This window comes from Salmo salar, chromosome ssa05, assembly GCF_905237065.1.
Source record: "Salmo salar chromosome ssa05, Ssal_v3.1, whole genome shotgun sequence".
Taxonomy (NCBI): Eukaryota; Metazoa; Chordata; class Actinopteri; order Salmoniformes; family Salmonidae; genus Salmo; species Salmo salar.
This window is the reverse complement of record NC_059446.1, coordinates 12,919,406-12,935,042: the sequence shown is the minus strand read 5'-3', so window position 1 is coordinate 12,935,042 and position 15,637 is coordinate 12,919,406. Positions and strand designations below refer to the sequence as shown.

At 43.9% G+C, this 15,637-nt stretch overlaps 1 protein-coding gene across 1 annotated transcript in view; it reads right to left on the bottom strand.

Annotated features, from left to right (window-relative positions):
- Positions 1-15,637, bottom strand: part of LOC106604273 (uncharacterized) — a 103,332-nt gene that overhangs the window by 53,131 nt on the left and 34,564 nt on the right.

The following is a 15,637-nucleotide window of genomic DNA, read 5'->3' as shown; positions in this document are numbered from 1 at the left end:
CACTCAACATCAACAAAACAAAGGAGACGACCGTGGGCTTCAGGAAACAGCAGAGGGAGCACCACCCTATCCACATCAACGGGACAGTAGTGGAGAAGGTGGAAAGTTTTAAGTTCCTCGGCGTACACATTACGGACAAACTGAAATGGTCCACTCACACAGACCGTGTGGTGGAGAAGGTGCAACAGCGCCTCTTCAACCTCAGCAGGCTGAAGAAATTTGGCTTGTCGCCCAAAACCCTGACAAACTTTTACAGATGCACGATCGAGAGCATCCTGTTGGGCTGTATCAGCCTGGTACGGCAACTGCACCGCACTCAACCACAAGGCTCTCTAGAGGGTGGTGCGGTCTGCACAACGCATCACTGGGGGCAAACTACCTGCCCTCCAGGACACCTACAGCACCCGATGTCACAGGAAGGCCAAAAATATAATCAAGGACATCAACCGCCCGAGCCACTGCCTGTTCACCCCGCTATCATCCAGAAGGCGAGGTCAGTACAGGTTCATCAAAGCTGGGACCAAGAGACTGAAAAACAGCTTCTATCTCAAGGCCATCAGACTGCTAAACAGCAATCACTAACTCAGAGAGGCTGCTGCCTACATTGAGACCACATCACTGGCCACTTTAATAAATGGATCACTAGTCACTCTATACAATGCCACTCTAAATAATGCCACTTTAATAATGTTTACATATCTTACATTACTCATATCACATGTACTGTATATACTGTATTTTATACCATCTATTGCACCTTGCCTATGCCGCTCGGCCATCGCTCATCCATATACTTATATGTACATATTCTCATTCACCCCTTTAGATTTGTGTGTATTAGGTAGTTGTTGGGAAATTGTTAGATTACTTGTTAGATATTACTGCACTGTCGGAACTAGAAGCAAAAGCATTTCGGCTACACTTGCATTAACATCTTCTAACAATGTGTATGTGACAAATACAATTTGATTTGATTGATTTGATTTGATTTATATTATTATTTGTGCCCTGGTCCTATAAGAGCGCTTTGTCACTTCCCACGAGCCGGGTTGTGACAAAAACTCACACTCATTCTTATGTTTAATAAATGTATCGTATAGTGTGTGTGTGGCAGGCTTACAATGATGGCAAAAAACAACCTTTCAGAGTGCACTGACCCTGGTGCTAGAGGGGGTACAGCTGGAGGTTGAATGTTTGAAGGGGTACAGGACTATAAAAAGTTTGGGAACCACTGCTCTAGTCTATTGCTAAACATGCTGCCAGTTCCTCTAGTCTATTGCTAAACATGTATTATGCTGCCAGTTCCTCTAGTCTATTGCTTAACATGTATTATGCTGCCAGTTCCTCTAGTCTATTGCTTAACATGTATTATGCTGCCAGTTCCTCTAGTCTATTGCTTAACATGTATTATGCTGCCAGTTCCTCTAGTCTATTGCTTAACATGTATTATGCTGCCAGTTCCTCTAGTCTATTGCTTAACATGTATTATGCTGCCAGTTCCTCTAGTCTATTGCTTAACATGTATTATGCTGCCAGTTCCTCTAGTCTATTGCTTAACATGTATTATGCTGCCAGTTCCTCTAGTCTGTACACCGATTTGATGCTATTCATGCTTTCAGTTGGTATGCCATGTGTTCCCTTTGTTCTAGTTAATATTTGGCAGTTTTCTAAGTTTATTACATAACACCATTAAAGCCATTTCCCTCCTGTTTATTCACCCGGCACTGCTTGTTCATTTAGCCACTTTTATGTTGATTTACCCCTGACATGCATGTCCCTCCTAGACCAACACATCCTTCCTAACCCTACCTACAAGCCAAAACAAATACAGGAGCAAATCCACCCCCATCGGTTTGCCTTTGCTGTGTATGAAATAAATTGGTCCTCACTGCATTCTGACCGACGGCCCATGGTGGCAGCCACAGTCCTGAACCGAACTTCCAGTCCACCCTAGTCCTTTGTTTTAGATATATTCTATAAAGAATGGTAAACAGATCTACACCAGATACATGTTCTATAAAGAATGGTAAACAGATCTACACCATATACATGTTCTATAAAGAATGGTAAACAGATCTACACCATATACATGTTCTATAAAGAATGGTAAACAGATCTACACCAGATACATGTTCTATAAAGAATGGTAAACAGATCTACACCAGATACATGTTCTATAAAGAATGGTAAACAGATCTACACCAGATACATGTTCTATAAAGAATGGTAAACAGATCTACACCAGATACATGTTCTATAAAGAATGGTAAACAGATCTACACCAGATACATGTTCTATAAAGAATGGTAAACAGATCTACACCAGATACATGTTCTATAAAGATGAGTAAACAGTCATATTACACTATAGATTCTTTAACCCAATGAGCCCCACCGTAAAGCCAGCACATTGTTGTTTTTTAAACTTCTAACCCCTTTTAAACACTGTGTGTTTGAGCTACAGACTTCTGGGTTGTACCATTGGATTCGTCTATTTCTTGCATCTGTAGATCCCAACCATTAATCTGCTTTGCTTTGCTCTGTGACGCTCACAAGCTACACAAGAGTCGTTAGAAGGGGTTCTTCTACATAGAAGATCATAGGAAATCCCAGGACATAGTGTCTATAATACTGTAATAAGGTCACATAGTTGCTGTCACAAACTACAAACAGTTGTCACTGTGTTGCAGCCTTGTTGTCGCAGCCTTGTTGTTGCAGCCTTGTTGTCGCAGCCTTGTTGTCGCAGCCTTGTGGGAAAAACTGAAGGAGAGAGATGCTGCTTTTAAACACGACAAGGTGACTGGGAACAATTGTATGGTTAAACAGTACAAATACGACCTACACAGATCGATCAAAATGGCGAGACGCTAGTATGGGGACAAAGTGGAGGAGCAATTCAGCAGGTCGGACACGAGGCGTATGTGGCAGGGACTTCAAAAACAAAGCCAGCTAGCTGTCGACCCAGACGGCATCCCTAGCCGTCTGGGCCTATCATGTGCATACCAGCTAGCTGTCGACCCAGACGGCATCCCTAGCCGTCTGGGCCTATCATGTGCATACCAGCTAGCTGTCGACCCAGACGGCATCCCTAGCCGTCTGGGCCTATCATGTGCATACCAGCTAGCTGTCGACCCAGACGGCATCCCTAGCCGTCTGGGCCTAACATGTGCATACCAGCTCGCTGTCGACCCAGACGGCATCCCTAGCCGTCTGGGCCTATCATGTGCATACCAGCTGGCTGTCGACCCAGACGGCATCCCTAGCCGTCTGGGCCTATCATGTGCATACCAGCTAGCTGTCGACCCAGACGGCATCCCTAGCCGTCTGGGCCTATCATGTGCATACCAGCTAGCTGTCGACCCAGACGGCATCCCTAGCCATCTGGGCCTATCATGTGCATACCAGCTAGCTGTTGTGTCTTGGACATTTTAAATCTCTCTCTAGTTCAGGCCGTTATCCCCACCTGCTTCAAGATGTCCACTATTATCTCCGTTCCCAAGAAAGGGAAAGTAACTGAACTGAATGACTACCAACCTGTAGCACTCATTTCCGTCATCATGAAGTGCTTTGAGAGGCTAGTCAAAGACCCCATCACCTCCTTCCTCCCTGACACACTCGACCCTCTCCAATTCGCTAACCGCCCTGACATAATGAAGGACGCCGCCATTGCACTGCACACTGCCCTCACCCACCTGGAAAGGAAGGCATGTGTGAGGATGCTGTTCAGTGACTACAGCTCAGCCTTCAATCCCATCGGACTTCAATACCGGTCTTCACCACAAAGCTCACGGCCCTGGAACTTAACTCCTCCCTATGCAACTGGGTCCTGTTGAAAAACAAATGATAGTCCCACTAAGCGCAAACCAGATGGGATGGCGTACCACTGCATAATGCTGTGGGAGCCTGTTGGTTAAGTGTGCCTTGAATTCTAAATAAATCACCAACAGTGCTACCAGCAAAGCCCCCCCACACCATCACACCTCCTCCTCCATGCTTCACAGTGGGAACCACACATGCGGAGATCATCCGTTCACCTACTCTGCGTCTGACAAATCTCAAATTTGGACTCATCAGACCAAAGGACAGATTTCCAACGGTCTAATGTCCATTGCTCATGTTTCTTGGCCCAAGCAAGTCTCTTCTTCTTTTTGGTGTCCTTTAGTAGTGGTTCCTTTACAGCAATTCGACCATGAATGCTTGATTCACACAGTCTCCTCTGAACAGTTGATGTTGAGATGTATCTGTTACTTGAACTCTGTGGAGCATTTATTTTGGCTGCAATTTCTGAGGCTGGTAACTCTAATGAACTTATCCTCTGCAGCAGAGGTAACTCTGGGTCTTCCTTTCCTGTGGAGGTCCTCATGAGAGCCAGTTTCATCATAGCGCTTGATGGTTTTTGCGACTGCACTTGAAGAAAGTTCTTGAAATTTTCCAGATTGACTGACCTTCAAGTTTTAAAATAATGATGGACTGTCGTTTCTCTTTGTTTATTTGAGCCGTTCTTGCCATAATATGGACTTGGTCTTTTACCAAATAGGGCTATCTTCTGTATACCACCCCTACCTTGTCACAACACAACTGATTGGCTCAAACATTCAAAAATTCCACAAATTAACTTTTAACAAGGCACACCTGTTTATTGAAATGCATTCTAGGTGACTACCTCGTGAAGCATGTTAAGAGAATGCCAAGAGTGTGCAAAGCTGTTATCAAGGCAAAGGGTGGCTACTTTGAAGAATCTCAAATATAAAATATATTTTGAATTGTTTAACACTTTTTTGGTTACTACATGATTCCATATGTACTGTACATGTATAAATACAATGTTGCCACACTCCTTCTTTCTATTAAAAATGATCTTGATAGGTGGAGTGGCCTGTGTCTGTCATGGATAGGTCCTAGTCACCTTATCAAAATTCATATTCTCCCTTGCCTACTATACCCTTTTCATATGGTCCCAATTTTACTTCCCAGGAAAGCCTTTACCCAGTTAAACAGTGCTATCATATATTTTATCTGGTGAAGGAAAATACCTACAGTAGGTTGAGGTACAGACTACCAGGAAAATACCTACAGTAGGTTGAGGTACAGCCTACCAGGAAAATACCTACAGTAGGTTGAGGTACAGCCTACCAGGAAAATACCTACAGTAGGTTGAGGTACAGCCTACCAGGAAAATACCTACAGTATGTTGAGATACAGCCTACCAGGAAAATACCTACAGTAGGTTGAGGTACAGCCTACCAGGAAAAGTACCTACAGTAGGTTGAGGTACAGCCTACCAGGAAAATACCTACAGTAGGTTGAGGTACAGCCTACCAGGAAAATACCTACAGTAGGTTGAGGTACAGCCTACCAGGAAAATACCTACAGTAGGTTGAGGTACGCCTACCAGGAAAATACCTACAGTAGGTTGAGGTACAGCCTACCAGGTTAGGGGGTCTAGCAGCCCCTTCTCTTAAATGTTGTTAATTGGCATCGCAACTGAGATGTATCCTTGAGTGGTGAATCAGCTACTCTTGGGGAAATCCCACTCCGTAACCTTTTATACATACCCCAGACAAAGAAAGCCAAACTGACTAAAGACAATTATATGGTGAAGAACATCTCTCTGGAGACAGGTCAGGACGTTAGAAGGGCACAATCATGGTTTCTCAGTACTGCCCGCTTTGCATGAGAACCCTGATTTCCGACCTGGGATGAACGGAGGCTTCTCTACATGGGGAAAGTAAAGCTATCAATGTTGTGGAAGATATTGTGCCGGATGATAAAATTCCAACATTTAATCAGATTGTTAGTACATTTGGCATCTCTAAGAGTGACTTTTAAAAATTATTTCAGTTTCTTAATTTCATATCTGTAAAGTTGAAATTACATCCAAATGGCTTCTCCATCTCTCCTATTAAGAACCTCTTGAAGAATACGCAGCTCAAATCTATCACTCAATGCTTTTATAACTGTGCAATTTCAGGAAGATAACACAGACAACTAAGGTGTTAATGAGGGCTGATAGTCTCCTAATAGAGCGTGAAGACTAGAAAGAAGTGTGTACAACCATCCCATTTCCTAGCTTCCAACTCAGCCTGGGAAATGTAGGCTATGATCCTACTCTATGTAGACTCTATGTAGAGTATGGTCCTACATTATGTAGGCTATGATCATACATTATGTAGGCTATGATCCTACCCTATATAGACTCTATGTAGGCTATGATCCTACATTACGTAGGCTATGATCCTACATTATGTAGGCTATGATCCTACCCTATGTAGGCTCTATGTAGGCTATGAATCTACATTATGTAGGCTATGATCCTACCTTATGTAGGCTCTATGTAGACTATGATCCTACATTATGTGGGCTATGATCCTACCCTATGTAGGCTATGATCCTACATTATGTAGGCTATGAACCTACATTATATAGGCTATGATCCTACATTATGTAGCCTATGATCCTAGTCTATGTAGGCTATGATACTACTCTATGTAGGCTATGATCCTACATTATGTAGGCTATGAGCATACTCTATGTAGACTATGATCCTACTCTATGTAGGCTCTATGTAGACTATGATCCTACTCTATGTAGGCTATGATCCTAGTCTATGTAGGCTATGATCCTACTCTATGTAGGCTCTATGTAGACTATGATCCTACTCTATGTAGGCTCTATGTAGACTATGATCCTACTCTATGTAGGCTCTATGTAGACTATGATCCTACTCTATATAGGCTATGATCCTAGTCTATGTAGGCTATGATCCTACTCTATGTAGGCTATGATCCTACATTATGTAGGCTATGATCATACTCTATGTTGACTATGATCCTACTCTATGTAGGCTCTATATAGGCTATGATCCTACATTATGTAGCCTATGATCCTAGTCTATGTAGGCTATGATCCTACTCTATGTAGGCTCTATGTAGACTATGATCCTACTCTATGTAGGCTCTATGTAGACTATGATCCTTCTCTATATAGCCTATGATCCTACTCTATGTAGGCTATTTCCAGTCTTTAAAAAAAATGTGTATTGTCGTCTGTTTGTTTGACGTCTTTATGCATCTATTTGTATATTTTTGTATCTGTAAATTCTGCTGTTTCTGTATGATATATTGATCTATTTAAGCAATAAGGCCTGAGGAGCTGTGGTATATGGCCAATATACCATGGCTAAGGGCTGTTCTTAAGCACGGTGTATCCAGGCGCGCGGAGTGCGGAGTGGTATATTGGCAATATACCACAAACCCCTGAGGTGCCTTATTGCTTTAATAAACTAGTTACCAACATAATCAGAGCAGTAAAAATACATGGTGGTATATGGTCTGATATACCATGGCTTTCAGCCAATCAGAATTTAGGGCTTGACCCAGCAGTGATATATATATGATATATTTATAAGTATTTTTCTTACTCTATAAAAGACACAAGTTAATACAAAATAACAATAATACAAAATAACAATAATACAAAATAAAAACAATAACAAATAACAATAAAACAAAATAACAATAATACAAAATAACAATAATACAAAATCACCACAGCCCTACAACACCATAGACTGTAAAACACAGAGAAAGAAAGGAAAACCCAGTTCTATTATAGGTCGTATCAGCAGCGTGCAAATCCATTATTACATGTAAGCGTGACCCCTGCAGCGCGTTTGACCTCTGTGCCCAAGCCTCATTGTTGGTGGATGAAGAGGGGCACAATATGGTCATGAGTGAATTCATGCAGGAGGGAAATCTCTCTCCGTTCCGCTACAGACTGGCCCCGGCTATGGCATTCACACTGTGTGTGTGTGTGTGTGTGTGTGTGTGTGTGTGTGTGTGTGTGTGTGTGTGTGTGTGTGTGTGTGTGTGTGTGTGTGTGTGTGTGTGTGTGTGTGTGATACACACTCACTAGACAGCTTTGCGACGTAGCTAGGCTACAGATCAAAGAAAATTAGGTAACCAATAAAACCACTGAAATCCACTACATCATAGGCATCATTGGGGCGGCAGGTAGCTGGTTAGCCTAGTGGTTAGAGTGTTGGGGCGGCAGGTAGCTGGTTAGCCTAGTGGTTAGAGTGTAGGGGCGGCTGGTTAGCCTAGTGGTTAGAGTGTAGGGGCGGCAGGTAGCTGGTTAGCCTAGTGGTTAGAGTGTAGGGGCGGCTGGTTAGCCTAGTGGTTAGAGTGTAGGGGCGGCTGGTTAGCCTAGTGGTTAGAGTGTAGGGGCGGCTGGTTAGCCTAGTGGTTAGAGTGTAGGGGCGGCAGGTAGCCTAGTGGTTAGAGTGTAGGGGCGGCTGGTTAGCCTAGTGGTTAGAGTGTAGGGGCGGCAGGTAGCTGGTTAGCCTAGTGGTTAGAGTGTAGGGGCGGCTGGTTAGCCTAGTGGTTAGAGTGTAGGGGCGGCAGGTAGCTGGTTAGCCTAGTGGTTAGAGTGTAGGGGCGGCTGGTTAGCCTAGTGGTTAGAGTGTAGGGGCGGCAGGTAGCCTAGTGGTTAGAGTGTAGGGGCGGCAGGTAGCCTAGTGGTTAGAGTGTAGGGGCGGCTGGTTAGCCTAGTGGTTAGAGTGTAGGGGGGTAGGTAGCCTAGTGGTTAGAGTGTAGGGGGGCAGGTAGCCTAGTGGTTAGAGTGTAGGGGCGGCTGGTTAGCCTAGTGGTTAGAGTGTAGGGGCGGCTGGTTAGCCTAGTGGTTAGAGTGTAGGGGCGGCTGGTTAGCCTAGTGGTTAGAGTGTAGGGGCGGCTGGTTAGCCTAGTGGTTAGAGTGTAGGGGCGGCTGGTTAGCCTAGTGGTTAGAGTGTAGGGGCGGCTGGTTAGCCTAGTGGTTAGAGTGTAGGGGCGGCTGGTTAGCCTAGTGGTTAGAGTGTAGGGGCGGCAGGTAGCCTAGTGGTTAGAGTGTAGGGGCGGCAGGTAGCCTAGTGGTTAGAGTGTAGGGGCGGCTGGTTAGCCTAGTGGTTAGAGTGTAGGGGGGGTAGGTAGCCTAGTGGTTAGAGTGTAGGGGGGGCAGGTAGCCTAGTGGTTAGAGTGTAGGGGCGGCTGGTTAGCCTAGTGGTTAGAGTGTAGGGGCGGCTGGTTAGCCTAGTGGTTAGAGTGTAGGGGCGGCTGGTTAGCCTAGTGGTTAGAGTGTAGGGGCGGCTGGTTAGCCTAGTGGTTAGAGTGTAGGGGCGGCTGGTTAGCCTAGTGGTTAGAGTGTAGGGGCGGCTGGTTAGCCTAGTGGTTAGAGTGTAGGGGCGGCTGGTTAGCCTAGTGGTTGGAGTGTAGGGGGGGCAGGTAGCCTAGTGGTTAGAGTGTAGGGGCGGCTGGTTAGCCTAGTGGTTAGAGTGTAGGGGCGGCTGGTTAGCCTAGTGGTTGGAGTGTAGGGGCGGCTGGTTCGCCTAGTGGTTAGAGTGTAGGGGCGGCTGGTTAGCCTAGTGGTTAGAGTGTAGGGGCGGCTGGTTAGCCTAGTGGTTAGAGTGTAGGGGCGGCTGGTTAGCCTAGTGGTTAGAGTGTAGGGGCGGCTGGTTAGCCTAGTGGTTAGAGTGTAGGGGCGGCTGGTTAGCCTAGTGGTTAGAGTGTAGGGGCGGCTGGTTAGCCTAGTGGTTGGAGTGTAGGGGCGGCTGGTTAGCCTAGTGGTTAGAGTGTAGGGTCGGCTGGTTAGCCTAGTGGTTAGAGTGTAGGGGCGGCTGGTTAGCCTAGTGGTTAGAGTGTAGGGGCGGCTGGTTAGCCTAGTGGTTAGAGTGTAGGGGCGGCTGGTTAGCCTAGTGGTTAGAGTGTAGGGGCGGCTGGTTAGCCTAGTGGTTGGAGTGTAGGGGCGGCTGGTTCGCCTAGTGGTTAGAGTGTAGGGTCGGCTGGTTAGCCTAGTGGTTAGAGTGTAGGGGCGGCTGGTTAGCCTAGTGGTTAGAGTGTAGGGGCGGCTGGTTAGCCTAGTGGTTAGAGTGTAGGGGCGGCTGGTTAGCCTAGTGGTTGGAGTGTTGGGCCAGTAACCGTAAGGTTGCTGGATAGAATCCCCGAGCTGACAAGGTAAAAAAAAAAACTATCATTCTCCCCCTGAACAAGGTAGTGAACCCACTGTTCCCCGGTAGACCGTTATTGTAAATAAGAATATGTTCTTAACTGAATTACCTAGTTAAATATATATATTTTTTAAATAGGTTTATTAGGGGGCATATACTATACAATCAATAAGATACTTTTTACTAGTAGGGTTTTTACATTACATGACTACATGCTGAAGAAAAACCCTTCCTCAAACACAAACTGCTTTCAGCAGAGCTCACAGCAGCCTCTGGCAGCATCAGGGATGGAATATGCCATCATTTTCTCAAATAGACTTTTCTCTCTTGTCTCTTCTCTCCCCGTCTGTCTGTCTCATGCGTAGCTGTAGGCTGGGAGATGTGTGTGTGTGTGTGTGTGTGTGTGTGTCTGTGTGCACTCTGCTCCCTTCCTGACATTTAGACAACAAAGGTCACATCTGAAAGTCTAAACCTACAGCCAGCCATGCTAATGCCTCATGAATAACAAATATACACACACACACACACACACACACACACACACACACACACACACATTCACAAACTCATGCATATCCTGGTGAGGTGAGTTTGTTGAACGGTCTCAGACCTCTCCTCAGAGGGAAGACCCAGTAGAGAGGCGTCCTGGTCTATGTAAATACAGGTGAACTTTTAACCACTGTTACGTGTGTGTGTGTGAGTGTGAGTGTGTGTGTGCGTGCGCGTGTGCGTGTGTGTGTGTGTGCGCGTGTGCGCGTGTGTGTGTGTGTTTGAGCTAAGCACAGCGTCAGCATATAAAACTCACTTTTATGACTGCTAAAGCTGCCAGTTTTTATAAAGACGAGGGGGGTTGTTGTGTTTAATACAACTAAAGCGAGACTAAATAGGTGACTTTAATGACGTACATGGCGTGGTTGTTGGTGCACATACAGTATAATTATAGTGTCCAGGCAGTGAGTTCAGTCGGTTCAGCCTATTGCCCTCCCTTCTATCTATTCTATTCTATTATCAACTGGGTGGTTTGAGCTCTGAATGCTGATTGGCTGACAGCCATGGTATATCAGACCGTATACCACGGGTACGACAAAACGTTTATTTTTCATGCTCTAATTACGCTGGTAACCAGTTTATAATATCAATCAGGCATCTCGGAGGTTTGTGGTATATTGCCAATATTCCACTGCTAAGGGATGTTCTTAGGCGCAACGCGGAGTGCTTAAGAACTGCCCTTAGCCATGGTATATTGGCCATATACCACACCTCCTCAGGCCGTATTGCTTAAATATATCAATATATCATACAGAGACAGCATAACTTACAGATAAATAATATAGATGCATAAAGACGTCAAACAAACAGACAGAGAACAATACAAATAAAAAAGAGTGGAAATAGCCTACATAGAGTAGGATTATAGTCTACATAGAGAAGGATCAGAGCCTACATAGAGTAGGATTATAGCCTACATAGAGTAAGATTATAGGCTATATAGAGAAGGATCAGAGCCTACATAGAGTAGGATTATAGCCTACATAGAGTAAGATTATAGTCTACATAGAGAAGGATCATTGCCTACATAGAGTAGGATTATAGCCTACATAGAGTAAGATTATAGGCTATATAGAGAAGGATCAGAGCCTACATAGAGTAGGATTATAGCCTACATAGAGTAAGATTATAGTCTACATAGAGAAGGATCATTGCCTACATAGAGTAGGATTATAGCCTACATAGAGAAAGATCATAGCCTATATAGGGTAGGATCATAGCCAATATAGGGTAGGATCATAGCCTATATAGGGTAGGATTATAGCCTATATAGAGTAGGATTATAGCCTATATAGGGTAGGATAATAGCCTACATAGGGTAGGATCATAGCTTACATAGAGAAAGATCATAGCCTACATAGAGAAGGATCATAGCCTACATAGAGTAGGATCAGAGCCTACATAGGGTAGGATCATAGCCTACATAGAGTAGGATTATAGCCTATATAGGGTAGGATCAGAGTCTACATAGGGTAGGATCATAGTCTACATAGAGAAGGATCATAGCCTACATAGGGTGGTATCAGAGCCTACATAGGGTAGGTTCATAGCCTATATAGGGTAGGATTATAGCCTATATAGAGTAGGATTATAGCCTATATAGGGTAGGATCATAGTCTACATAGAGAAGGATCATAGCCTACATAGGGTAAGATCATAGCCTACATAGGGTAGGATCATATTCTACATAGACCCTACATAGGGTAGGATTAGGGTTGCACATTTTGGGGAATATTCAGAGGTGGAAACATTCCGTTGGAATTAACGGGAATATATGGGAATTAACGGAAATATATGCAAATTAATATTAATACCATTTAAATGTAGATGTTTTCTGTATTGGATATATTTACCATATAATATGGAGACAGAAACATAAACCTAGTAGACATAATTGAAAATGATTAAATCCTTCCAATAGAAATAAAAAAAATGATTTAGTTACGAATTGAACTTTGATTAAATGAGTTTGACTCTTCACATGGGATGATTTTCAACAAAAGAAAGGGAATATTGAATGATCCCCAATGATCCATCGCCTCTCCCAAAAACGTTTTCAACATACATCTGTAAAATGATAGTCTAGAAACTAAAGCTTTGGTTGTCTTCCTCTCAGGCTTCCATGTCTTCTCTCTGGACCTCCTCAATGTCCACCTCTTGAACATCAGACTCTGAGGCCTCATCTTCACTGTCACTTTCCAACCTTGTTGAGGATGGCTCGTTGTCAGGCTCAAAAAGTCTCAAATTTGCCCAGATGGCCAACCCTTGTATTGGTCAGCCTGTTGCGTGCTTTGGTGTGTGTGTTCCCAAACAAGGACCAGTTGCGCTCTGAGGCGGCTGATCTTGGTGGGATTTAGAGGATGATGGAGGCAACAGGGGAAAGAGCCTCAGATCCACAAAGTCTCTTCCACCAGTTGGCTGATGAGATATGTTGGCACAACTGCCATATTGCATCTTTATCGATAGTGATGACACCATAGGCCTTATTGATCTCTGCACCAGACAGGGTGCTCCTGCTAGCATACCTGGGGTCCAACATGTACGCTGCGGCGTGTATGGGCTACAGGCATAAGTCTTCACGCTTTTTGATGTATTTCAGAACTGCAGTTTCCTCTCCGTGGAGCAATAGTGAAGTGGGCAGGGCAGTACGGATTTCTTCTCTTACATCTGCAAGCAGAGTCCGAACATCAGATAGGATGGCATTGTCTCCCTCAATCCGTACAATGACTACTGCTATAGGTTTCAGGAGTTTCAGGCTGCTTACCACTCTCTCCCAAAATACAACATCCAGGAGGATCCTCTTGATGGGGCTGTCCATATCGGCAGACTGTGATATGGCCATTTCTTGGAGAGACTCCTTCCCCTCCAGGAGACTGTCAAACATGATGACAACACCACCCCAACGGGTGTTGCTGGGCAGCTTCAATGTGGTGCTCTTATTCTTCTCACTTTGCTTGGTGAGGGAGATTGCTGCTATAACTTGATGACCCTTCACATACCTAACCATTTCCTTGGCTCTCTTGTAGAGTGTATCCATTGTTTTCAGTGCCATGATGTCCTTGAGGAGCAGATTCAATGCATGAGCAGCACAGCCAATGGGTGTCATGTGAGGGTAGGACTCCTCCACTTTAGACCAAGCAGCCTTCATGTTCGCAGCATTGTCTGTCACCAGTGCAAATACCTTCTGTGGTCCAAGGTCATTGATGACTGCCTACAGCTCATCTGCAAGTAGAGACCGGTGTGTCTGTTGTCCCTTGTGTCTGTGCTCTTGTAGAATACTGGTTGAGGGTTGGAGATGATGTAGTTATTTATGCCTTGACCACGAACATTCGACCATCCATCAGAGATGATTGCAGTATAGTCTGTTTTCTCTATGATTTTCTTGACCTTCACTTGAACTCTGTTGAACTCTGCATCCAGCAAATTAGTAGATAAAGCATGTCTGGTTGGAGTGGTGTATGCCAGGCAAAAAACATTCAGAAATCTCTTCCAATACACATTGCCTGTGAGCGTCAGAGGTGAACCAGTTGCATACACAGCTCGAGCAAGACATTCATCAGCATTTCTCTGACTACGTTCCTCCATTGAGTCCAAAAAACTTCTGATTCCAGGAGGACCATGAGCTGTTGCTATCGATAAGGTGTCTGATTCATCATTTTCACCTCGAATAGAAGTAGAGGGACTTTTGACAGAGGTTGCTTGCTGTGAGCGCTGAGGGAACTTTATGCACTTGGCCAGATGATTCTGCATCTTTGTTGCATTCTTCACATATGATTTGGCACAGTATTTGTAAATGAACACAGCTTTTCCTTCTACATTAGTTGCAGTGAAATGTCTCCACACATTAGATAGTGCCCGTGGCATTTTCCTCTAAAGATGAGAAAATAATGAGTAAAAAAACAACAAATACAATTCCATGTACAGATAAATAGTTAAGCAGTTAGATTAAACAACTCATTCGTAAGATAAATGTTTTAAAATGAAACATGTATGGAAACAGGAGAATTAACACTCCTCAGTTAGAAGGCTTAAGCAAGCTAAAACACACATGGTAGCAAAAACTAACTAGCAGAAATTAACAAGTTAGAAACTATTTAAACATACTTTGATGTAGGCTACTATTTACTAGTTAACACAAAATCATGTATGTCATATAAAAAATATTCACCCCACCCAGTATTGTAATCAAAACATACCAGAAAGCATGTAGTCCTTGGCTCAGACAGTGTAGTAGTGTGGGCTCAATAGCATCTCATTAGTGTACAAGATCTTGGGAATTAGCTGTACATGTGATGGAAGAATGCACTGTGAATGAAGAGGGTTGCAATTCCATTGAATTGGGGATAGTTTAACCAAAATATGCCACAAGACCTATAATTGCCTTATGTGTATCCAACAAAAAAGGTTCACTGACCCTTTGCAACCCTGATGAATTTAAGTAAAATTCTCCAAATTCCAGGGCTTAACTGTCCATGGAAAATTTCTGGAAAATGTCTGGAAAATGTCTGGAAATTTAACGGAAAGTTTCTGACCCTTTGCAACCCTAGGTAGGATCATAGCTTACATAGAGTAGGATCATAGCCTACATAATGTAGGATCATAGCCTACATAGAGTCTACATAGAGTAGGATCATAGCCTACATAGAGTCTATATAGGGTAGGATCATAGCCTACATAATGTAGGATCATACCTACATAGAGTCTACATAGAGTAGCATCATAGCCTACATTTCCCAGGCTGAGTTGGAAGCTAGGAAATGGGATGGTTGTACACACTTCTTTCTAGTCTTCACGCTCTATTAGGAGACTATCAGCCCTCATTAACACCTTAGTTGTCTGTGTTATCTTCCTGAAATTGCACAGTTATAAAAGCATTGAGTGATAGATTTGAGCTGCGTATTCTTCAAGAGGTTCTTAACTGGAGAGATGGAGAAGCCATTTGGATGCAACTTAAACTTTACAGATATGAAATTAAGAAACTGAAATCCTTTTAAAAAGTCACTCTTAGAGATGCCAAATGTACTAACAATCTGATCAAATGTTAGAATTTTATCAACCTGCACAATATCTTCCACAACATTGATACCCTTACTTTTTCCCAAGCCTTGCG